The following is a 26,637-nucleotide window of genomic DNA, read 5'->3' on the forward strand; positions in this document are numbered from 1 at the left end:
TTCCGGCTCCTTCTGCTTATCCTGTATTATACCTGAAGATGTTAAATTCATTTTCAACCTATTTTGATAAAATTCTTCCGCTCTTTCAACAGTGTTTAGCTGATATCTTTCTCCTTGATATCTAAATATAATACCAACTGGGGCGTCCCACCTGTATAAGATATTTCTCTTTTTTAACTCATTCACCAGAAAACCAAATTTCTTCCTTTCCTTCAATATCTTAGGTGGGAGTTCCTTGTAAATCCAAATCTTTCTTCCATGCAATTGCAACTTAGAATTGAAGGAATTTTGCACGATGTTATTCCTAATTTCTCTGTCTGTAAAATAAATCACCACATCTCTAGGCAATTGCCTATGCTTGGCAATCCAGGAGTTAATTCGATAAACTCTGTCAATCCTACAAAACACTTCATCAGGTTGAACCTTTAGAATCCCAGCTAGAAATTCAGAAGATATTTTCCTTAAATCATCTCTATTATTTTCCTGCAAACCTCTTAATCTTATCGCATATTCTGTGAAATTATATTGTGCCATTAAAATCTCTTTTTCAATCTTCTGTTGCAGATTTTCTGCATTACCATACTTTTGATCAGCATTCATTTTAGATTTTTCTTTTAAGCTATTATCCTGAATATTTATCAAGTCATTTTCAATTTTTTGGATTCTATTGTCCAATTTATCTTGAATTCCTTCCATTTTAGACTCTAGTACATTAGTATTTGTGTCCAACTGCATCATAAATTCTGTAAAACCATTAGCCATAGATTTCACCAATTCTTTAATTTCCTGCTTAAATTTTTCAAATTGCTGATTCACAATCTCCTCCCTTCTTTCAATCTCTTCTATAAAAAATTCTATTATATTAAAATCAGGTTTCTCAGACTGAAGAATTAAGACTTGTTCCTTTAAGTTGTTGGTGGGGGAATCCCCCCCCTTCTTGTTTATCTGACTTTATGAGTCTCGGTGCCATGTTTCTGCCCAGGCAGACTTTGTTAAAAAAAAAAACAAGAAAGACTTCTTTCCAATCAACAACAATATCTGGTCTCCAAGGGAGAGAAAAAGAGAAAAAAACACAGGAGCGAAGTTTTGTCTACAAATGTAGCCAGTGGTATTTATTCCGCTACATTGTAGTAATAAAAAACGGAAGGACTTTCCCTTTCTGCCTCTCCTCCAGCCGACGCCATTTTTTAAAAGGCTTTTTTTTTTCCTCTTTCTTTTCCTCCTCTCTCTTAAATAATTTCTTTTAAAAAATCAGTAAAATACTTGCAGTTCAGTATTACAGGTCCCGCTCACATTTTCTTTGAGTAGTCTGTTAAATTTGCAGGCTTGCTTTTGACGCCTGGCTCTGCATCAGCAGAGGTCTCCCAAAGCCCGGAGCAGCGGCTGGGGATACGGGGCATCTCATCTGCTCCGTCCCAAAAGTAAAGGAAAAACTTTTGGGACTCCGCAGAGAGTTCTACCCACCCCTGCCGGCTCTATCTCCGTTTCCTCATGGAAACGGAGTTTTTTCGAGCCACCATTCCGTTGTGAAGGCGGCTCTGACAGGCGATGGAAGCTGACGATCCCGAAGGAACGTCTGGCAGCGACAAACAGCAAACAGGAAGTCCGCACCTGCATATAATCTTGAATGTTTGAGCTGACATTCCTGAAATGCTCTATCAGAATTATATGAAAACACAACTATTACAAGCCCAACTAGCAAAGGAAAGCTCGATACCGTATTGGTTGGAAACATGCAGAAGAGGCCTTCATCCTACAGCGGATAGACAATGGCTAGAATGATGATGATGATGATGATGATGATGATGATGATGATGATGATAACAGAACTGGTTTATGGTGGCTTGTTTATGTTCCAGATCACTTTTAAGATTGCCATTAACAAGGCCTGCATTCTCTATAACAAGGGTCCCCAACCCCCAGTCCACGACATGCCAGAAACCAGGCCACTCAAACAAGAAAAACCCCATCCATCAGATGCAGGCAGTATGCAAAACCACACCCCCTTCAGTCCATGGAAAAATCTCTCTCCATGGAACAGGTCCCTGGTACCCAAAAGGTTGCAGGATGCTGCTCTATAAAATACAAATTATCTGTCAAATCAGACTGAACGCAGTGTAATATTATGAAAATGTTCATGTTGGTTTTTTGGCAGCATAAATAATTTGCTCCCGAGATCTTTTCAGATGTTTTTGTTTGCTCCCAGTTTAGTCTATGGTAATGGCACTTCCTGGTGTACTAAACTAGCCTGGTCAGATCTTGACTAGTGGTGAGTAGGTCTTGTCATCTGCTATGATTATTGTATAGACATGAGTCTCATTAAAAATGGCACTTAAAAGAGTTGTCAGTCCTGGAAGCCATCTTTTACTTTGGATCTTCAGGCTGCCACATTTACTGCTGTGGGAAACTGGGAGGGGGGATTGTATGGAGTTGGAGAGATATAAGGCCAGAATAACATTCTTTTCTTGAGTCAAGGACATCCTGCCCTGCACCTGCACTGGTATGACTGGGAGGTATCTCCAGTTGGGATGGTGCATTGATTGGACCATGTGATGGACACGTGGGTGCAGGAGGAAGGGACTTGCACTTTCTTTTGGGTGGGGAAAACCTGGAAGCTTTCAGATTCAGCTTTTTCCAGATGTGCCAATATGACATCTCTAATAAAATGGAACTTTGAGGAACTTCTAGTCTCGGAGTCTTCTTTTGTTGGGGATGTTACTTGAAAGAGACTTGACAAGAGTCTCTCTTTGGCCAAAGACAGAATGAAGTAGCACCTCTGGCAAATGATATGGAATAGCATAATACAGAGCAAATTAATTGTCCTTTGATGCTGTTGTGATAGGTCTACTGCCAGACAGTGAGAAAGAATGGGGTCTTCTGCTGAAGATCCCCTAATTATCAACCTTGAATATTTCTTGCCTGAATTGGCAAGACATCATTTCCTTCTCTTCCTTTGGCAGTAAGAGGGCTTAGGCTACTTTGGCCATACATGAAGAGGTAGAGCCTGAAGAAAATACTGTATAAAACTTACGCCATGTAAAGTTCTAGGAAATTGAAAGTTTACCAGCATGATGGTGATACAAACCTCATAGGACCATCCCAAGTATCAATAAAAAATGTGACTATTGCTTTAGGCAGCCAATTCTGGGATAACGGGTATGATGTTGCTTAAATGACCTGTTCTTAAATTTATATTTTTGCTACATTAAACGTATTCCTATAGGAGGACTCAGGAGATTTTTTTTTTATTGAAAAGTTTTACAAAAAAGAAATACAAAAAAAATTTTCCCCCTGTTCCCCCACCCTTTCCCCCCCCTTCATCCCACCCTCCCCCCCGACTTCCCAGAGCAAAATACAAAGTATTTCATTTAATCAAACATAAACTAGATTAATCTACTTATCCTCAAAGTACTGCCTCCCCCACTGAGACCTTAACTCCACTACAGATAACCAAATACTTCTAATACTAACATTCATTCATAAGCTATTTGATATTTTCTTGTTTGATACCTATTTTGAATATAATCAATCCATCTTCTCCATTCCGATAGGACTCAGGAGATTTTTACATCTTAGACACAGCTAAATTTGCAGCGAAGGGCCTGTTTGGAGCCAATTCAATGGAAAAATGCTTTTTTCCTTCCAAGATGAATGAAATTCAAAGGACAACATGAAGTTTCCAACTGTAGGGCATGCCATGGCTGTATTATTATTATTCCTGAGGCAAAATGGGACATTTTTAGAAATCTGCTTTCTAAAGCTCCTCCTTCATCCCATTCATGACATAGGGATACCTGATCTGGGCAACAGAAATACAAATAACTACTAAAGGGCAGCAAGAAGTTAAGAGGATTCAGTGTCTATCCACTGCCACCTACTCATTATCCAGATTTTGGCACCCCAGGTCAGGAAGCTTTATACAGTAGTAGAACACGATTTACCAAAATTGTAAAAGAAATATAAATAGTCAGATTAACTTTCTCCCGATATGTCTGGCTAGCACAGCATACTGCCCTGCCTCCATTGTCTATATCAGGTAATCTCCCATTTCTTCCTTTCAAATTAACTATGACAAATTGCATAGGCTTTCTCCTTTGAGCTTCAACTCTGCTTTCTTCTCTTTGCCACACAAAAGGACATGCATATTTTAGCCGCTTAGCAAAAAAGTGGGGGAGCATAGTGAGGTCATTCAAGATGCCACCATCCTTTCTGTTTTCATTCAAAGGTTGTGATGCCTTGGCATTAAAAACATTTAATCCACTGGCCAAACCTTTCAGCATAAGAGTCTTCTTGAATTCTGAGATTCCATCCTGTCTTTCACTTTCTGCCTTTTCTTTTTCTTTGATAAAAACCAAGCCAGACCAAACTCTTCTGAGTTTACCAAATCAGGATGTAGATCTGGTATTGGAGCCTGAGAGGAATGCAAAGCACTACATCAATATGGCTAGAGCACTCTTCAGAGATAAAACTGGCGTGGTCACCAAGTATATATTCAGTTCAAGAGTATCTACATCACCACACACATATTTTATGGGGCAATCATCCTCAACCTGGTGTGTTCTTGGTATGTCAGATTGCAATTCTAATTTTTGTTCAATGGAAAAGAAGAGAGGGGAGAGGAGGGGAGGTAACGTATAACCATGGAGAATGTCAATCTGAGAATGGTATAAACCCATCTTCAGCTGAAAAAATATGTAGTATCCAAATCAGAGAAACATGCTTTTTAAAGATAGGAAGATAAATCATTCCAAAAGTCAAACCACTGTTCTTATAATACGTTGGTTGGTTGGTTGGTTGGTTGGTTGGTTGGTTGGTTGGTTAGATTTATAACAGCAATCCACTCCAAAATATTCTCACAAAAGCAGCAACAGAAGAAAGTGCAGGAAGGCATCAATGCATAGCAAAGCTGGTTGAGGTTATTATTATTTTTTTCATAAAATGCACCTTGTCAAAATCCCAGTGAATGAAAGCACCTGGCCTGCCTTGTTTAGACTCAGAGTCAGGTCTGAAAAATACCTGGATGGAAGACTTCCAGCAATTCTTCAACTTGAAGAACATGGTTGAAAACCATGGCAAATCATTTCTGTATTGTTTCCTGGGAAATAATATGAACACATCCATGGAGTTACAAGGAACTGAGCTTTTGCTTTACTTAATTCCCAGTTTTAGTAGGATAATACTATAAAGCAATATTTGAAAAAGGTAGTATAAACATTATGCATTATTATTTTCCACTATGTTGGAGACCTGTATGTTTCTTTACTTCCTACAGTAAAGAAGCATACTTTAAGATAATAAATATGTATAAAGGAATAATGAAGATAAATATAGTTATTTATCTTTAATCTTCCATTCATCCCTCATCCTAGTAGGAGAGTCTTATCTTACTTTATAAGACATTGGTATTTGAAAAAACCCCAAGAGTCTTTAATTTAAAAGTTGTGGTTGGAAAGAGAAGATACATTTGGAAAGTATGTCCTCTAGATAAAATGTATAATGCTTGAATTCAGTCTGGAAACTAACAAGTAATCAGTTAAGCTCTCTTAAAGTTTGATACAATGAATGCTGCAAGTTTCAGAGTAATAGCAAAACTGTCCTCATCAAGTGTATCTTCAGTCCAGGATATTGCCATGATATCCACAGTATTTCTCTCTCAAGGAAATGGACACAAGGAAACCTAAAATTTTAGAGGAGACTTTCCACTGAAGATGACCAACTTTGTGTCGTGTGGTGAGCAATGAAAATGGTGATGTGGGCACAGTGTGGTATCTCCAGGCATGGTACAGTTTCATATGAAGCATAGGATTGAGTAAGGGCAACCTGTTCCCCAAGGGTGGGAGGAAATATGACTTCATGATATTCATGAAGAGACAAACTTCCCTAACCAGAAGATCACTCATATTTCTGCATCTCACCAGTTTCATTACATCTCAGCCAGCCTATTCAGATTTTTTTTTTTAATTTGATTTATATGCCACCCTTCTCCGGAGACTCAGGGCGGCTTACAATGCGTTAAGCAATAGTCTTCATTCTTTTGTATATTTTATACAAAGTCAGCTTATTGCCCCCACAAACTGGGTCCTCATTTCACCTACCTTAGAAAGGATGGAAGGCTGAGTCAACCTTGAGCCTTGGAGAGATTCGAACCAGCAGAAATTGCAGGCAGCTGTGTTAATAACAGGGTGCACTGAACCACTGTACTATCATCTATTCAACCATGGTCTTCACTAAATTAACTGACTCCAACCAAATGGAAAAAGTAGACTGAAAAGGTCAGCAATTATTAAAATGGTAATTTGCAAAGCCATGTTTGCCCAGAAGACATACCGAGTGAGTTGGAGCTAATGATAAACAATACTGAATCCTTTGACAAATTACCGTATTTTTTGGACTATAAGACACATCAGAGTATAAGATGTACCTTAGTTTTTTGGGGAGGAAAATAAGAAAAAAGCTGATTGGCAGGTGGATGGCCTCCCGGAATACCCCCAATCAGCTGTTCCCAGAGGTGAACTTTAGCAACAGGTTCATTGGTTGTGAGCTCTGCACCTTGCTTTTTTTTCAGCCTCTGAAACCTCCCTTTAAGAGGCTTTTTTCAGCCTCTGAAACCTCCATTTCAGATGCTGGGTGGGAATACATTCGGTGTATAAGATGCACCCAAATTTACACCCTCTTCTGGGGCGGGGAAGGTGCGTCTTATACTCCGAGTAGTTTAAATTTGTCCAGCCATGCAAGCAGATTGCCTCTTTATTACCTTTTTCAAAAGCTGCAACACTGCACAATTATATATTAAAATAGGGTTATTTGAGAATATAAGAGTATTTGGGGGAAACAACCCCTTCCACATCAAGAATCTTAATATAACCTTCTCATTGCAATTACTTGCTATAGAGGTTTAAATCTATTTTTGTTGCAGTTAGAGGTTTTCCAGACACACAATTATATTTTCATGTCCCATCTTGCCTCCCTCTAATCCACATCTGTGTACTTAACTATTTTGCCATTGAGGGTTTCCAGGCATATAATGAATATATTAGTTTAATATACATGTTTTCTTTAGCACTTACTCAAGCAAAAGCTCATTGAACTAGACCTACAGCGACAGCAGAAATAACAGTGTATTATTTATAATGAAAAGGACTTTACTTCCATTATTTCAAGAATCCTTAATGTAGCCCTGTATATTTTCCCTGGGATTTTAACTATTTAACTCTTCTCTTCAGATTCAGGCTTCTCTTTTCTGTTCTTTGGCTAGGAAAGTGCCCAACTGCTGTGATCTTGAGAGTGACAATGCCTTTGAAAAATCCTTCCCTCTCTCTCAAGTTTCTGAAAGCTTTTCCAAAGAAACTCTATCCTATGCCATTCAAGTGCACACCTCCCGCAAATCATAGAGCTTCAGTTCTCAACGGCTGGATGGTCCTGAGCATAAGGAGGGATAAATGATATTCCTTGCACAGAACATTCTTAGGACCTTCTCTTCGTCACTTCTTATGGGGAGTGTGACCTCAGTTCTCAGATGAAGGGCAACCCCATAATATTTTCCTCACCATGCTTTTTTCTGGTCCTTGCACAGCATGCAAATATAATTTGGCCTCATTATTGAGACAGGAGTCGGTACCCTGTCCTTTCTACCGACTCCTGTCTCAGCAATGAGGCCAAGGAGTACTGTTCTTACATCCAAGTTAAGGAAACCAATTGGTGGGTTCTTCTGGATTAATCGGGCCTCCCACCAGTTAGGAGGAAAAATATCCTTAAAGTGAGCTGGGGCAGAGGTGAATTTTGATCAATGGTTAGACAAGCAGATTTAGCCATCTGTGGAATTTTGTTCTGACTCTGTGCATGTGCTTTTGCATAGCTGCATTGAAAAGGAGCTCAACCTCAAGCTGAATGCCAGCCTTGTTTTGGATATGATTTAGCACTGTCCCAAAATATTCTGAGATTCAATTTAAACTGCATTTAAAAAGTAGCCTGAGAAATTCCTGACAAGTACAGGTAGGGTGTTTGAGAACGGAAGCGGGAAGGGTCATCAGGTGGGGTGTGGTAATAACTTTCTGGAAAATTTCCCTGGAAAAACAAGAATGAGTGTAGCAAATAATGAGAGGGCTTTGTGTGTGCTGTATGTGTGTTCTTCCTCTACATCTAAATATATAATCTTCCACCCCCACCCCCCTTGTGGCCAAATTTGATGATAGCCAAATATTGACTGATGTATTGGTGGGGTATGGAGTTCACTAATGGATTTTAATTGGGGAGGAGACAGTTCCCCATTAAATGCATTAAAGCAAGGGGTGGGGTGGGGGGATAAGAGTGGCTGTGAAAACCAACCTAGAAATTGCAGCTTTTCTATTTTTGTTAATACATAATTAACCGACACATCCAACAGAACTCTTTTTTAAAGACAGGAACGCTGGTTTTCCAAAACAGTGGTAAATCTAGGTTTATAAGAAGCCCACTTAATTGGGTCAAAAAATGATGCTTAGGAGATAAATATATGAGAAAATGCTTCTGCGGAAGCCAGGGGTCTATTCTCTCTAGTCCAAGCAAAAATAGCCATGAATAGTTAGTGAGAGCACTTTGTACTGCAGTTTGAGGATGTGAGGATGGGTCTGTTTTCTGAAGGTGATGTGACTAATAGGCAATCTTTCCTTTCCGACCTGCAGTCTGTAGTAATAGTTGGCTTTCTCACTTTCTCAGCACCATCTTTGGCACACATAATTTGACTGATATTTGCTCCTGCCATTTTATTCTTCAAATACTATGGCCAGTTCTGCAGTGCATAATCGGTGTTCAAGAGGCCCTCCCTGATGATCCTTCAACTGATGCTTGGGGACAGAGAGCCATCTCCTGATAAGAATCTCTCTATTCTGAGGACTGCTAAATCAAATTCTTCCCTTTCTCCCACACTAAGAGTGTGGTGTGAAAACACTAGAGGTTCCTCCACCTTCCCTACTTTTTGTGCCACCAATATTTGCAACTCTGGGATTCTGCAACAGGCTGGGATTGGAGTGTCATAGACAGATTTAATTCATAACTCAGCATATTAGAACAATCCACTAGACATCAATTGCATGGTAATCCATTCCAAATTACCCTAAACAACTTTAGGATTTGTGATCTGTATCGATATAAAGCACAATCATCATATATACCCATAGATTTCCACGTATAGTCTCTTTTTGTCTGGCACTACAAATTTTCCATACTTAAATCACCAGGCTTTCTTAACAAGTAGAGCTGACAGCTATTCTGTTGGCAATGCCTTTTCGCTGTAATACCTGCCTTACAGGAATTTAAACAGATGAAGAATTTCTATTTTTCCCATACCTATTAAAAAGTACAAAAGTCTTCCCAAGAGGTGGAAGAAGATGGCCCCTCTACATACAAATCATGCAATTTCTAACTCTAAATCCTCCTGAAAGCTAGCATGTATCTTCCAAAAAAGGTAAATTATCCAATTAGGATCAAAAGGCTGTAATTGCTAAGTTAATTATTCAAAAGGTTTGCATGAATCAACTTGCCTGATTCCCAGGGTTACATCTAGTCCATATATAGCAGCATCAGAGAATGAAGACAAACTCAAAGCTAGTGTTTCAGGCTTGCATTTGAGAAAAGGGGCATTTAGAGATTTTATTTTTATTTTAAAAAAGGAGAGGGAATACTATTTTCCCATAAATTAGTCTGGCATTAAGTGATCCTGATTTGGAATATTTTTTAAAAAAATACCTAGCTAAATGGAAGATGTTGCACCAATCATTAAAAAAAACTGTTTTATTCATTAAACCTGAAATACATCTGAACAGATGCATTTAAACCTTCCCTGATAAAAAGGATATTAGGATAGGATTTTCATAAGTTTTCATATCCTCAGTGCCTTTAGGCATCATCTGTAATTCTATGTGTTATACTTCTCAAAGATTTCTGCCAGAAAAAGGGGGTCTCAAAAGATGCAATCGAATGCTCATCTTGTTGGAATTAATGTGACTTCTTATTGAGAAAGGAATTAAGTACAAAAGTGTGGAGGTTTGTACTAGAATAATCTAAAAGTCTGTGAAAAGCTTAAATCTTACTAAGAGGATGCAAAAACAGGATGCAGCATTTGCAGATGGATCTAAAATGGCCTTACTCCCAAAATTTATGTATACATAGATGACCTTTATTTTTACTGGCTAAGTATTCAAGAAGTCCCTGACCTGTGACATTCTAAAATTAGTTTGATTAATAAACTAAGAAAGAATCCCTAAGCTTTGTATAGTTAAAAATTCAGGGATAAATCCATTCAATATAAATTTCTCAAAGTTAAATGAGGTTGGTGCACAGGTGGATATCTTTCACTCTTCAATAACTATATGTTTCTAGAGAAAGAAAGAGTAAAATGGAACTCGTGAATGGCTCCTGTCTACAGTAGGTCTCTTTGCTTACATATACTAAAATCCACTGGGGAAATTGTACCTTTCTAAGTATTAGATTATCATTTTAGCTTAATTTGGTTAAGTTTAGGTATAAATATATTCTTAATTGGGTTTTTTTTTCTGAAGTATGCTCCATTGAGTTCAGCAGGATGTACCTTTTGGTGAAGATAAAATCTGAAATTCATGAAAATCCATTGACTGCAAATATTGCTTTATGTCCAGAGCCTTGCAATTGCCTGAACTGAAAGTATTTTTCCCCAAGCACCTTCACAGACTATACATAGTCAGATTTATTAAGATAAAAATAGTAGCAATACAATAATTTCAACCAGCTAATTATTTTCAGAGCCAATATACCCACATGTAGATTAAAGCAGGGACTATGGGAATCTCCCCCCCACACACACACACACCCCTTATGATGGATTCAAGATGAGGCACATCTCTTGCTTGATAAAGGTGGAGATTGCAGCTGTGAGTATCTTATACAATGATGGTTGAATTATCAATCTGAGAATCCTTTAACCTTGTACTGTTATTTATTATGGAGGCTACTTAAATTACAGAAAACACCTATAAGGGGATTGAATAAGCAAGCAAGCTAACACTTCTAAGATGCCTGTCAATCACATATTTAGCCTTATTCTGAATGGTTCATATTATTTACTGTGGGGAGGGTGGATTCTATCTTCCCAAGAACTCAAGGTAAGGTATATAGTATTTCCTTTTCCAATTCTATCCCCAGACAACAGCTACTGTCAACCCTGAAGCTGGTCTGATTGAGGCCATTTTGGGACTTCATTGCTGACACACTGGAGAAGAGGGATAGGGAAAGGGGAATAGAGATAGTTGGGGCATTGTAGTCAAAACAAAATACTTTCTCTTGGGAACCAAGGACATTCCTGCAGGTGCTTGGAAGGAGGGGACTGGAGTCACCTAGCAACTGGATAGCATCCTGATTGGACCATGTGACTGCTTGTTTCAAGAAAGTGACAATTTTTTACTTTAATTAGGTGAAAACTGCTGGAATATTCAGAGTCGGTTTTCGCCAGCCTGTGCTAATGTGACATATTAGTTTTGTTTGCTATGGGTATATTATTGGAACCCTGACAGCTACGAGTTGAGAAACAGTGGTTTAGCTAAGTCACTCAATGAACTTCCATAACTGAAAATAGACTTGAACTTGGGTTTCCCTGGTCTTAGTCATAGCCCTAAACTACAAACTAAACTTAACTCAATTTATAGGGGTTCTCTACACAATTTGGAATTTTAAGGAGTCCAATATTTCTCTTTAACACAGGAAAACTCTGGATACAAAACTGTATTCTCTGAATGTACCATCATCAAAAGTATCCATTGTGACTTTGCCACCCCTCTATCCATGCTTTCAAATAAAATCATAGAACTGTAGAGTGGAAGGGACCTTGGAGATCTTCTAGTTCACCTCCCTGCCCTAGGCAGAAGTTCTTATCCTGGACAAATGGTTGTATAATATTTTCTTGAAAATCTCCAGCGATAGAGCACCCATAAATCTTGAGAGGCAAGCTGTTCCATTGACTACGGTATTTGTTCTCACTGCCAGGAAGTTTCTCTCCTTAGTTGGATTTCTGACTAGCTTTTACCTGCTGCTTCTTGTCCTGTCTTTAGGTGCTTTGAAGAATAAATCAACCTCCTCTTCCTTTTGACAGCCCTTCAAGTATTGGAAGACTGTCATGTCTCCCCTAATTCCCATAGCCGTTCATCATATGGTTTCAACTACAGACCCCTTATCTTTGTTTCTCTTCTTTGCATTTTTTTTTCTAGGACCGCAGCATCTTTTTTGTATCCTGATAATCAGAACCAGATCCAGTACTCCAAGTGTAGCGTTACTAGTGCAATATAGAGCAGTAGTATCACTTCTTTGGTTCTTGATGCAGCCTAGGATGCATTGGCTTTTTTGGCAGCTGCAGCACATTGCTGGCTCATATTTAAGCAGTGGTCTACCAGGATACCTAGATTCCCCTCACAGGTACTACTGTTGAGCCAAGGACTGCCTATACTGTATCTATGCCTTCTTGTGGGATAGGACCCAATGCTCAAAACTGTCAAGATCTTTCTGACTCTTGAGTCTATTTTCCAAAGTGTTAGCAATTCCCCCAAGGTTTATCTGCAAATCTGATGAGTACTCTTTCAGTCCCCTCATCTAGATCATTTATGAAGATGTTGAAGAGCACTGGGCCCAAGACAAAACCTCGAGGTACCCCCTTCATGCTTCTTTCCATGTACATGTAATTCCACTGAGGACCACATGTTGAGTGCGATTGGTCGACCAACTGTAATCCATCTGGTGGTGGAACTCTATCCCACATTGTTCTATTTTATCAAGAAGTAGGCTATAGTCTATCAAATGCCTTATTGAAGTCTACTACAGTATATCCACATCATTTCCTTGATTCATTGATTTAGTCACTTTATCAAAGAAGACAATAAGGTTTGTTTGGCATGACTAGCTTTTAACAGACCCATGCTGGCTTTTAGTAATCACCTTCAGAGCACCTTGTTCATTTTTAGATGCTTACAAATCTGCTGCTTTATCTTTTCCAGGATTTTCCCAGGTATCAATATAAAACTATTTTGTCTATAGTTTCTTAGATCCACATTTTTCCTCTTTGAAGATTGAAACCACATCAGTACTTTTCCAGTCCTCTAGTAGTTCCCGAGCTCCATGAGCTCTGTTTTTTTTCAGTGATTCCGAGTTCACATCCACCAGCTCCTTCAGAATTGTGGGGAGTAAACCCTGAGATGTACATCTGGAGGCAAATTTGGAAAACAACTCTTAATGGATCTATGGAAAGCAACTATTGCAATTCCCCCTTCAGCTATAATCCTTAGTAAAGTAGGAAAGAGACTGTCATTCTTTCTCTACTATTCCTAGTATCTAACCTTATAAAGCTATTGATATGAAAACAAATAAAACAAAGCTCTTTTCCTTAAGAGTTAAACTGTCAAACAGATTCATTTAATTTTAATTTTTGTAAAAAAAATATAACTCATTTTTCCAATGAAAACCTGAGAGGTTCCAGCCAGAAATATTGTAAAATAGATTTTAAAATATTTGCATTACACATTAGAACCCACTCCACCCCACCCCAATTAAAATCAACAACAGTAATAGAACATGAAAATAACAAAGCAATGGGATAAAATCTACAAACACTGTTTAAGGGCAGCCCCAAGTAGACACACAGTAGTAATCTAACAGGAGGTCATTGGGCTATGAATGACCATGTAAATTGGATGTTTTTGAAATGAGCTACTGTTGATGTTCTACTGAAGCAGGAAAAAAGTGCCTTTCACCTGCACAACTAAAAGGAGTGTTGATTCATCTATGTGCTGTTACAGAAGGTAGACAGAAGAATAAAAAACTTTGGACCCCTGCTAGCATTCTGTAAAATCAAAGTAATAAAATTTTCTGATACATCTATAATAAGGAATTTTATGAAAATTATTTGAATATGACAGCAGAAACATTCTAAATCAAAAGGAAATATATTTTTAAACTAAAGACAAGTACTGTAATATCATTAGGCATATTAACAGATCAGTACAATGCCAGCCTCCTTAGAAGAAATCCGTGAATAAATGAAATGTACTTAATTTGTCAAGTTGAATTTAACAAAATTTAATACATAACTTTGACTAGACTTCATTCACAATTTGTAAACATTCAAAGAAACTATTACTAACCATCAATGGAACTGACATCATAAATCTTAATGGGAAAATTGAGTTAGGATAAACTGAAAAATTCAGCAAGAACTTTTAATCTAACTCCACTTATGCTTTTAAAAAAGCTTGAGAAATTTGGTCTAAAAACAACTGTAATCAAATGAATATTTTGTCAACTGAATATTTAGACTCAAATAATGAAATAACTGACCTCATTTGAGATAGAACTATTCAATACTACTGATTATTATTGGATCAGATGTGCATCTCAGAATAACTTCTTTGATAAGGTGGAACAATGAGCAAATAAAAACATAATTTTGAACACTCCAGATATTTGATAACCTTGTCTCCTCTGTAGATTCTCCAAGGCTGGAAGAAGTGTACAAATACATGCCTGAAATTTAAAACATTTAACCTATTCCCAACCAAACCAATCAGAAACAAGATATCTACAACTGAAAAAAAAAAACCAAAACAGGCAGCAGATCATGCTGTTCTCTATTTATTTCTATCAGTTTCCAATAAGTAAAAATCTTCCCAAATTTTTAAGAAAATAAAAGAATGAAAGTTAAGCTACCAGAACTGGACTAAAAACCCGGAAACAAAAATGGCAACGTAGAAAACTCTGCTACCTGGTTGTTTGGAGTTTTGCAACCCATATCTGATAGCCTTACAATAGAAATAACCAAAGATCATTTCCATGCTGTCAAAACAATTAAACTGCTGCTATTTCAAAACAAGGTATGCTGTTGTGCTTTTAAAATAACTTCATGCTGGCTTGGCTTTTGCTGCAATGTGTGATATATGCGGGAGAGACAGAAAGGAGAATATTATTAAAATAAATCCTTTCAGTGGTCTCTCTGCTTCTGAACAAAGACTTTGGAAACTTCAACTTTTGACTGACAGAGCCAAGCTACAAAAATCCGAACAACCATTAGATAGCAGCAAAGAAATATAGAAAATTATACCACATTGCAGACTCTAGCAGTTGTCTGTTGTTCACAGCTCAGATCTGATAACCCTGCTCAACTAGATAAAGGCTTGGAAAAGAAGCAGATGACTTTAGGAAACATCAGGCTGAAATGCAGCTGGGGATAGGTGGTGTGATGCACAAAGGAAGCACCACAATTATTTCAACACAGCTATTTTTAATTCAAGGAGCCTAAAGCAAACTGATAGCTGCGGCCAAATTTGTATAAGCAAGCATCTTTCTTAGTTGCCAATGAAGAGAGGACGAGGGTCAGATTTTAACCTTAAAAGAAGCTGCTAGCTTTCACCCATTACATTAGCAGATTAATTCTGGAAGTATATTAGTATGAAGTGATTTGAGCTGTCTATGGAGGAGGGTTAGCTACTTTTGCCGGGGAACTTTTTTTAAAGGTAAAAATCCCATCTCTTCACTATGTATATGAATGGTGCATACCAATTTAATTAGCCAATTACCTAATGTGATCAAGAGACATTTGAAAATCTTGATCTCCTAATGAAATTGGGAAAAAAGTTACTTGCTGCAAGAAACAAAACAATAGCACCAGGGGCAGCCCATCCCTACCATTGTTCCAGAAGGCAATTAAGACTTAGCTCCAGGGCCTTGGGAAAGATTAAGATAACTAAAGATTCCTGATGTCGCACTAGGACTCTGTGAAGTTCTATTATTATTATTATTAAAGGAGATCGTTGTTATTCTTTTTGTGTTTCAATCTGACACTGTAATGAGGGAAGGCAAGACAGTTACAGACTTTTTGGACTGGAGTGGCAATATAAAACCCAGTAAATAAATAATTAATTTGTGGTACAGTGCTACATGGTTAATATAGGCCTGGGTGACAAAGCAGTAAAAAGAGAGGATTTGAATTTTTCACATCCTGATTCATAGCATTTCAAAGAGGAATACCGTACTTATAATGTGCAGAAACATAGCTGGAATTGCATAATTCAAAATTTCACAGTACAATTGTTGGAAGAAATATCCTTCTGGGTTCAGCTCCAAGTGGGGAAAAAGGCACTGGACACATGGAGACTGCTTGGAAAGATGGTTTAATGGTAGACAGGATCACATGGCTTGACTTCCTGAACAGAAAAGGGCGAGACGCAGTGAGTCCCCAGGTTTTATGCTTTCTCTGGCTTTGAACTTCCTGGCTTAAATTTATCCTGATTGGTTGTCAGACTCTCAAGGGGTGGGGGTCTTTCTGGCTGATGTAATCTTCCCAGGTGCCATGTGGTGAGTTTCTGTCCTAGATGGGCCCTATTGTGTTGCAGATTATGGCCCATTAACAAAGGTGGGGGGGAGGCAGGAAGCTGCTTGTCTTTTAAAACATGTTTCTCCATTTCTCATACAGGGAAACATAATATTCTGCCTTTTTAATATTTCCTAAAATATTTCATTCTTCCAGGAAAGGGGTGGATGCTAACTTCCTACACTATCAATAGGTAATTGCTTTTATTTTGTTTTTTGTACAGTATTTACTGTTAAGGAAAATCTGCCCGCTTTCTGCAGATCAAGCTAATGTTAAAGGTATAGGAGCATTAATGTGATTTCACGATTGGAGTTTTATACCTTACTAAACCATTGTATCATCATGTAATTGTTTATACATGATATAGTAGTGGTTTGTCACTTTTTAAAATTCTTGTCAATCTAGTCTATAGCTCTGAGATTTTCTGGCCATCTGTGAGATACAAGCACTAATCATAACCGCTAGATCCTCTCAGTTTGAGTGTAATACCTCAGAATTCAGTCCCAACTACTGTATAAAAAAATATCTCTTTCCCACCCAGTCTCTTCCAAATTAACTGCATTTGACCTCAACACTGTCAAGTTTAAGGCAATTATAACATGCATGTACACCCAAAATACTATGATATTGACCAGGGGTGTTAAACTCACATCATCACAGCATTGTCACGTGACATAGAGGGACTTTTTTTCTCCTTTGCTAAACCGGGCGTGGGCATGGCCAGCGTGTGATGCATCCGGCCCACAGGCCGGGAGTTTGACAGCCCTGATATTGACTATGAAGAAATTACTTCATGTTATTGTGTTATAGTTTTTATTATGGGCCATTGGTCTGAGCTCCAAGCTTGGCAATTTGGTTGCAAACGTTTCATCACCATTCAAGGAGACATCGTCAGTGTGCTTTGAATTGTGCTTCTCTGTCCAAACACTGGCTTTTAAATACCTTTTTATGTGATGTAAATTAGTGTGGGTATTGTTTGTTCAGCTACTTCTGAGTCGTGGTCTGATTTTGGACTGTTTGATTGGATGGTTGTTACCGAGACATGGTCTTTGGTTTTAATTATCATCTATGTGATGTAAATTAGTGTTGTCTGTTCAGATGCTTCTGAGTCACATCTGTAGCTCTGAAACTAGCTATCAACCTAATCAAAGAACTACTGGACAATGCACAGCCCCCAAGAGGACCACTCACAACAGAAAGCACATGCAAACTCCTCCAACTGTTTCAGATTCGACAGAGAGATCTATCAACAACTGAAGGGATCATCAATGGGATCTCCTATATCCGGCCTAGTCACAGAAATTATCATGCAAAAGATTGAGGAAATCGTACTTCCACAAGTAAATCCCTAAGCTATAGGTACGTTACATTGATGACCACCTTTGTGATAATCAAGTGCAATCAGGTAGATCAAACCTACCAAGCGATCAACAATGTATTTGCAGATATCCTATTTACAATAGAAATCGACAACAATAACAAACTTCCACTTCTTGACATGCTGGTAACCAGAACCCTGAATGGCCATCTTCTAACATCTATGTACAGGAAGGCAATGCATACAGATCAAATCCTCAATTTCCACAGCAACCACCCAAAATTCCACAAACAAAGCTGTGTCAGAACACTGTTTGGGACAGCAGAATCCCATTGTAACACCACGGAGGCCAGAACAGCAGAACAAAAACACTTATACAAAGTTTTCGAGAGAAACGGATACCAACGAAATTTCATCCGGAGATGTATATATACAAACAATACAAACACTCAAAACAATATAACAACTACAACAGGAAAAAACAACGAACCAAGACCAGACGAATCACAATTCCCTAACATACAGAATGTTTCAGAAATAACAGCAAGATTACTGCATCAACATGATCTCACAGTAGCCCACAAACTAACCTCAACTCTCAGATGGACCCTGTCAAAACCAAAAGGGCAGACAGAAATAAACCAAAGATCAGGCATCATATATCGAATCCAGTGCAACAACTGTGAAAAGAACTATGTTGGCCAAACAGGAAGAAAGCTATCAACCAGACTGCACGAACACTTCCTGACTATCAAAAGACATGATCCACTATCCCTCATGTCCATCTCCTCAGAAGGACACAAATTTGATCTAACCGGGACCACAGTTGTAACCTAGGCAAAATCAAGGATTCCTCGAAGTCTGGTTTTCCAGACGAAAACCAGATGTTGACATCGATCCAGTCTACCAATCCCTGAGAACGGAAGAACTGCATCAACCACAATCCCGAAGACAGCATTTTAAAATGAACAAACGGACACCCCACTATGCAACAACAAAAACCATAACCTATCATCTCACAAGAAATCAGATGTCTCATTAACAACAACCAGCCAGTCAAACAGCCCAAAACCAGACCATGACTCAGAAGCATCCTAACAGACAACACTAATTTACATCACACAGATGGTACTTAAAACTAAAGACCATGTCTCAGTAACAACAGCCATCCAATCAAACAGTCCAAAATCAGATCACCACTCAAAAGTAGCTGAACAAACAACACCCACACTAATTTGCATCACATAAAGAGGTATTTAAAAGCCAGTGTTCGGACAGACAAGCACAATTCAAAGCACACTGCGATGTCTCCTCCTATGGTGATGAAACATTTGCAACCAAATTGCCAAGCTCGGAGCTAAGACCAACAACCCAACTACCAATCGGAGCTACTAACAAATACATTTCAAGTTTTTATTATATCAGTACTTTTTTTTTCCACTAAATGTTTTAAAAGCATAGGGGTTCTGTACTTTTAGTGAGAATAACACTTTGGGATATTTTAAGATGAAAGTTGGCATATTCATTAATAAACAACTACTATACTTATGAGCATATGGGAAATCAAAGAAACACATATTAAGTCACATTAAGCAATAACAAGGAAGCCCCAGCTCCCAATTTTAAATACACTCTATGTTAAATTTCTGTTTTTTATATTTTTATTTTACACATCCCCTACTTCCTTTTGGAGGATAATAGCATTCAGAAGCTCTGCCGAGATTCCTATCAAAATAGTAATTACTGAGTAAACAGCTGTTGTATGTTATTATTACATCTTCTGTCTAATACAGAAGCAGCACAATATACTTTATTATTTAAAGCACATGGATTGGGATCAAGTGCACACTGCCTAACACCCTATCCTCAACTGGCATTGATGACAAACTATTTTGTAAAAGTTCCCACATGTGTCATCTCCAAAATCATGATAATTACAGCATCTTAAATTGACTGTCAATGGTCAAGGTACAACTTCAGGAACTGCAGAGAAAAAAATGCTGAATAGGTACCTCTGTGTTCTTAGCACCCATTATAGCAACAAGCTCCCTTTTTCAACTTCTGCTCTTCCCAGCTTCTTGTCACTTTATATTTTTAAATCTCCACTTTGATGTTCTACACTTACAGAGCTGGGCTGCTCAAACTGCTAAGCCATTGTGGAGTACTACATGGACAAGAATTTGGGGCTGAAGTTCCAAGTTCAACTTGGCAAAATAAACCTTGGCGTGGGGGACAAATTCAGCAGAATTGGTTGATTATATCTGAAAGCCAAAAAGCACAATACACATTACTCTCTAAAAGGATGAGTCTGAGTAAGTCAGTAAAACCAAAATGCTAAATTATCTATCTGCTGTCCCCAAAGCATTCTGCTCTGTACAACCATTTTCTGGGCCAAAAGAGTTCATCTTGAAATATTTCCAAATTATGCTATAAATTCCCTCTGCAATTCAGAATTACAAAATTCAGACCTTTTTGTAAATTGGGACACTATAAATGATGGCAAAAAGGAAACAGATACAAGTTTAATGTTTTAGAAATTGTCTGTGAGCTAGCATATTCCAAATAGCTATGATTTGGGTATTAGTGTGGTGGCGGTATCTTACTACCTTTATGAAAATCTAGATAAAGAATGCAGATCCAAACCTGCTGCATTCTGAATGGGTGTAACTTCACCTGCCCTTAATCTGTTCTCAAATTCCAAAGAGTTATTAACATCGTAATCACAATCCTGCAGGGACTGAAGCTTAATGTAGGAGAGGCTGGCAGATACCAGCAAAGGTCTGAAAGTTGCCAAGTGCAGATTAACATAAAATAACTCCCACAACAGGAAGCAAAAACCACTAGAAGAGCTTGCAATTTTAGGCATAACTGTAAGTGGCCGAAGTGGAAGAAGGCCATGGACCTCTTGCAAATTCTGTGGAAGATTGGCTGTGGCAGATTCTGAGGAACTGAGAGGTAGGGATCATTAAACTTGGGGGCCAACCCATCACATGAGGCAATTAAAAATTATTTGTATAAACATATCAAGCTGCTGATTTTTAGCCATTTGCTACATGTTCAACATATCCATCAATAACTTTCAAAGTACCAGAGCACCTGAGCAGAACTTTATGTTAGTAAAGTATATCCCACATCTTCACACAATCTACAAACAATACTGAAACAGGGCTCTCAATTGGTAATGAGCAGTAGTGAACATATTTTTGTTCTTGCTTTGCAAAATGATGTCTTGTTATTTTCTAGCAAACATATGTGTGAAAATTACAATAGCCCATAGAATTTATAGGACAATTATTGTCCCATAAAGTCAACCAGACCCATAAATAAACATTATACAGTATATTTTACATAAATCTAGCAAGGTAGGCAATATATGATTTACATTTATAAATTTTGATTGGATTTATCCTACAAATGTTTCTCTTAATATGAATGTGCTGCCAAATACAATGTGATTATTTCTTAACTTTACATTCTTAATATCACACACTTAAACAGGTTTCTTAATCTAATGCCCTCCAGATGTTTGTCAAACTAGTTCTCATCACTTTCAACCAGGTTGCAAGAGTTGTAGTCTAATAAAACATCTGGAAGTATCTGGTTAAAGGTGCTTTGAATAAAAAGCTATAAAAACAAGAATTCTCATCATCCCACTATTTTCTTTATAGCAGTCAATATAAAAAGCCAGGTCTCTGTATATTACCCTAACCAGTGCTGGGGGGGGGGGGTTGAATTGCTCAGGAAAAAGAAAATCAGACTCCCTTCTCCTTTAAGAAAGACACTATAGAGGCATTTACCTGACATTGAAGGAAATCAGTGGGAGGGGCCATTTGAACAGGGGAGATAAATGAGTGAAGCTTATGTGAATGGTTGGACAATGGATGCATTGTTGAGTAGGCCCCCTCTCAACCTGATCTGATCCTTTGTTTTTGATCTGGAAGAAATGGCAGGTCCTGAATAGCTAATAAGTGTAATAAAAAGGAGACATTTCCTTGCCCTTCACATCTTTTGTTTGAAAGCCAATACTCAGGTAATATGCATTTGATCCAGTTGTTAATTTTGACTTAATATGCTGTGTGAACTCAGTATGATCTATAAACCACGATTTAAAAGAAACTTACTTGCACATTTGTAACCCTTTAAAGCAGCTGTAATGTAATTCTGAGAAGAGATATAGCTACTCCAGAGACCTATATTGCTCAATATGTTCCGAAGCACTGCATAATTCAACTTTTGTGATATTTTTTTTTTAATTTGACTTATATGCCGCCTTTCTCCGGAGACTCAGGGCGGCTTACAATGTGCTCAGCAATAGCCTTCATCCTTTTGTATATTTATACAAAGTCAGCTTATTGCCCCCACAACTGGGTCCTCAATTTACCTACCTTAGAAAGGATGGAAGGCTGAGTCAACCTTGAGCCTTGGCGAGATTCGAACCTGCAGTAATTGCAGGCAGATGGTCTTAATAACCAGCTTAATAACAGGGTGCCTTAGACCACTGTACTACCAAGGCTCTTCTTGGATTTTTTGTTCTTGGATTTTCATTAGTGCTTGGTGACTTTTAGAAATGCCAAACAAAAATATTGTGCTGCTTTTTCCCCCATTCCTCCATAATTGATTTCTACACATTTTTTAAAAAAAATTATGGGTTACAGAGGTAATTGACATCAGCGTCCCACGTATATTTTTAGGAATGAAGTCACGTGATTGTTATGATAAAGGCATTTTTTTATTTTCAATATTCATTTTACAGTAATGGCCCAAGTCTGAAAAATAACTCCTGAAGAATATCCATTGGGAACATAATTAATTAAAGCATCATCACAATGTAGGACAAACATATCAACTTTTTGTGCTTGGTATAACAACACTTGTGATATGGGCCTACTGGATTACTATTAAATGTGGACATTATTTAATGAAGAATTAAGTCTTTTCATACTAGAGTTTCAAAGAAGATTCTTGTAGCTATCTTCCCCCATATAACTCAAGAGATTTTTTTCCTGGTAATGAAGATCCAACATTTGGCAGGGAATAAGAAGTGGTTCAGTTTTGAAGATGTTATTATTCATCTAAAAATGAAGGATTCCTTTCAATTGAGTTCAACTCTTTGGTGACTTAGGCACATTCAAGTGCACTTCTTGGCTTCAAAATGGAAGGAAGTTGCCAGCTGCAGTCCTCTGGGATTTTCTTCTGTTTCCCAATATAGCCTACTACAATTTCCAGTGACCTTTTTATCCAAGGAGAATCTGATTAGCTTTTCCAGGCTTAACCAAGAATGGTCATGAACATACAAGAAGTCAAATGGCTGTTATGTGTAAATCCAACACAGCAGATTCATTTACAAAGCACAGAACGAGTCCAAAAGAAATGGCCCGCTTAGGAACCAAGTAATTTATGAATGGGGATGATTACTATATAAGCCAATTTCAAAATTAGAGGTTTTCCTCCAAGGGTTATTCCGGTTGTGGCCTTAATCTTAGTTTTATTCTCTGTTCTCCTTCCTGTGCAAACCATGTCTTTTCATTCTTTTCTTGCTCCACCCTTGAATACTTAAAACTTGTACTCCAATCCCTCTCTCCAGGGAAGCCGTGAAATATCCGGGATCTTCATTTACACACCAAAAGCGAAGAAAGGCTCCAAAGTGGGCGGTCTTCGTTGTACAGGGGTTTACAAGCGGCTTCCCCAACAGCACAAACACGCCTCCCCCCCTCCCAATAATCCAGTAAACGCCGCGCGAAAAAGAAAACAGCCTCTTTCGGGTAAGAGCCCCTCGCTCCACTGCGCATGCTCTCCTCTGCGAAGTGCCGCAGCTGCCGCCGCCGCTAACGCAGTTACGCCGTTTGCGTAGGGCCACTACTCTCCGCATCGGCCCTGCAGAGGCGGGGGGGAGGTGAGGTGGCGTAGTTTAGCCGCGCGCCAAGCGACAGCTCGGCTTCGGCAGAAGGTCGGCGCCCGGCGTAACCGGTTTTGGTGAATGGCGTAGCGGAGGCCCTGGGAAAGTAGCAAGCAGTTAGCTGTCGTAGTAGTAGCAGCAGCAGCAGCAGCACCAGCGGCGGCAGCAGCAGCAACACTGCGGAGTGGGAGGAGGAGGCGGCACCCGCGCGCGGCGGTTTGGTACCGAGCGGAGAGGGAGATGCACACGGCACACTCGAGCTGAGGTAGCTATAAAACCCCGTTTGTTTACATTCCCTCCCCCATACAGGCCGGCCGGCCGGCTCCGCTGCGATGTTTCTGGCGGGAGAGGGAAAGAGAGATGGCGGGAGGGGGTGGTCGGGGCGGATCGCCGCCCCTCGGCGTCGGGGGAGGACGAGGGTCGGTTCGAAGAGAACGCAGAGTCTGCCTTGCCTTGCCTTGCCGGCGCTGCCGACGATACCGCCCCTCAGCCTCGCTACGGGCGGGAGTGAAGAAGGAGCCTGAGGAGACCGGCTGTCCGCCCCCCCCCTCCCGCCGCCCTGAAAGCCCGGCTCCCGTTCCCGCGCCTTGTCGGCCGCCTATCAACCCATCCGACCTCCCCGGCGGAGTTGGCGGGTGGAAAGCGGCCCGGGGAGAGAAGGGGTGGCGGGAAGGCTGGGCTGGGCTTCTTTGTTCACGGGAGGCCGAAGTGGCTTCCCCCTCCCAAGCCCGAGGTGTGAGGAGAGGCGCGGGTAGGAAAGGCGAGGAGGAGGGGGGGAAACAAAGATAGGAGCGGGTTTTGTTCGACCGGCGGAGGCGTGGTAGACGGATTGAGGAAGCTGGCGGGAGCTGCAGTGATTCGTGTTTCCCTCTTTTCCTGGGCTGCCCACAGGAGCTGGAGTTACCGATCGGTTTCGGGGCCTCGTGTGGAGGCGCTCCATACTGCACAAATACCCTCCTCTTCCTCCGCCTCTTTCTCTTCCCACCCACTCCTTTTGCTGGCTGCTGTTCCGGATTTTAGGCCCAGGGCCGCCTTCACGTGTGTATCGTAGGTACATAGCAGAGGACCGCCACGAGTGTATTCTTTTGCTCTCCGACCCTGGTGGCGCTGACTCACGCCCATGGAAAAGTTTTTAAAGTCCTCTTAAAATGTGAACCGACCCCGTTTTATTGCGATGAGAGAGGTTGCGTTGTTGTTCATACGCGTTTTAAAAGCATTCGTCTTTTCCTTTTCTGCATCTTTCCCCACTCTTCGTAGTTTATTAAATCTCACTTTTCGGCGTTTCTGGGCTGCTTACAATATGACTTTCTCTTCCTGTTCTCTGGTCCTCTGGGTGTTTGCGTACTCTTGCTCCCCCCCCCCACCTTTAAAAGTTGCAAAATAAAATGGAAGGGTAAGCCAGTAAAATGCAACAGCAGTAAAAGCCATTGTGGTGTAGTAGAGTTAAAGGTGTTAAATTTGCCATGAAAACTCACTGGGACTTTGGAGCAGCCTGCTACTACCGACGACCTCCCATCGACCCGTGCGCTCCCACAGAGAGGGCCTCCTCAGAGTGCCATCAGCCAAACAATGTAGGCTGGTGGCCCCCAGGGGGAAGGCCTTCTCTGTGGGGGCACCTACCCTCTGGAATCAGCTGCCCCCAGAGATAAGAAGAATCCATGACCTCAATGCCTTCCGTCGTTCCCTGAAAACCTATCTTTTTCAGCAAGCCGGGTTGGCTTAGAAGAAACTTTTAAATTCTTTTAATTAGTTTGTGATTCTTAACTTTCGGGCCAAAATTTATATATATTTTTAAATGTTTTAATATTTGTATTATATGTTTTTTATCTTGGCTGTACACCGCCCTGAGTCCTCAGGGAGAAGGGCGGTATATAAATTGGAAATTAAATTAAATTAAATTAAATTAAATTAAATTAGTTCCCAACTCAGGTTACCTGACAGGTTGTTATTGTGAGAGTGAAATAATTTTCTTATAAATTGTATTGAGCTTTTGGAGGAAAATTGGGATATATAAATATAATGGACAAATAAATAGATACTTCCCAAAGATCGTTACCCCAGAAAATCTTTGACTAATTCCTAGGACCTCACTTCATTGCTATTAAATATGTTGAACAACCAGTATGTACTCCACTTGTACATTAGGAATTACAGTATGCCATACATCATTGGAATGAATTTGATTGGATTTAAAGGGGTGTTGGATTAGTTTGCAATCCAGTCAGAAATTTGTGTGCATGTAATTCTGAAGATAAATGTTTATAAGTTTGGCTACTTGCAGTCATTAATTTATTCCATGATGCAACAAATTTTTAGAGACATAACTGACTCTGAAAATTTAATATGTGGATGGTAACATTAAAAAAGCCATCCACAAAATCATTTGTAAATATGTTGGTGGTTGTCCTTGTTACTTGAAGAACTATGTTTTATTTGGAGATTTTAAAGTGAAAATTTAGCGTGCCAATCTAAGATTGAGTTTTCCTCTTATCCTTACAATACTATTTCGATTAATACCTTCCAGTATTTGATTATCAGCAAAAAAACCCACAGTCTCACTACTATTCTTTGTTAAATGCTAATCAAAAATCAGGGAGTGTCATCTTTAAGCAGTGTTTTTTTGACCAAGAGTATTTTCACTTCTATAGATGGGCTATTTTTACTTATCAAAATATGACTGCAAATCTGCACATATTCAAAAATGCACTAGCATTTATCTCACCAGACAAACAATCTGATGTGCTAATGCATATTGATTTAGGTAGATGTAAGGAGAAATTGAAATTCGGATCCCAACAGATTTTTTTTTCTAAAAATACAATTTAAGACATAATGGAATTGATCAATCTAGTGATTTATTGTGGGATTTACCCCACATCTGTATGTGTACATCTGCCTTTCAAATTGGTTTTGACTCATGACAACAGCCTATACAAGTCCCTGCAATTTTTAGGCAAGATTCCAGATGTGGTTTGCCATTGTCTGACTGACCCAAAATTGCCCACCCTGCTTAGTGCCTAAAGAGGGACAAGAATTCCCAGTCTCCTGGATTCTAGCCTGATACCA

At 39.3% G+C, this 26,637-nt stretch overlaps 1 protein-coding gene across 2 annotated transcripts in view; it reads left to right on the forward strand.

The window, feature by feature from the left end:
• Positions 1–23,440: 23,440 nt before the first annotated feature.
• SLC39A10 (solute carrier family 39 member 10) overlaps positions 23,441–26,637 on the forward strand; it is a 40,812-nt gene continuing 37,615 nt past the window's right edge. Inside the window, exon 1 of one of the 2 annotated variants that reach the window (XM_034429784.3) lies at positions 23,441–23,836. The gene's annotated coding sequence lies outside the window, so the exon portion shown is untranslated. The remainder of the gene's footprint in view (positions 23,837–26,637) is intronic. The other variant, XM_034429791.3, reaches the window with a different exon arrangement.

Source organism: Pantherophis guttatus, chromosome 1 (assembly GCF_059756535.1).
Source record: "Pantherophis guttatus breed Tessera chromosome 1, ASM5975653v1, whole genome shotgun sequence".
In the NCBI taxonomy this organism is placed as follows: domain Eukaryota; kingdom Metazoa; phylum Chordata; class Lepidosauria; order Squamata; family Colubridae; genus Pantherophis; species Pantherophis guttatus.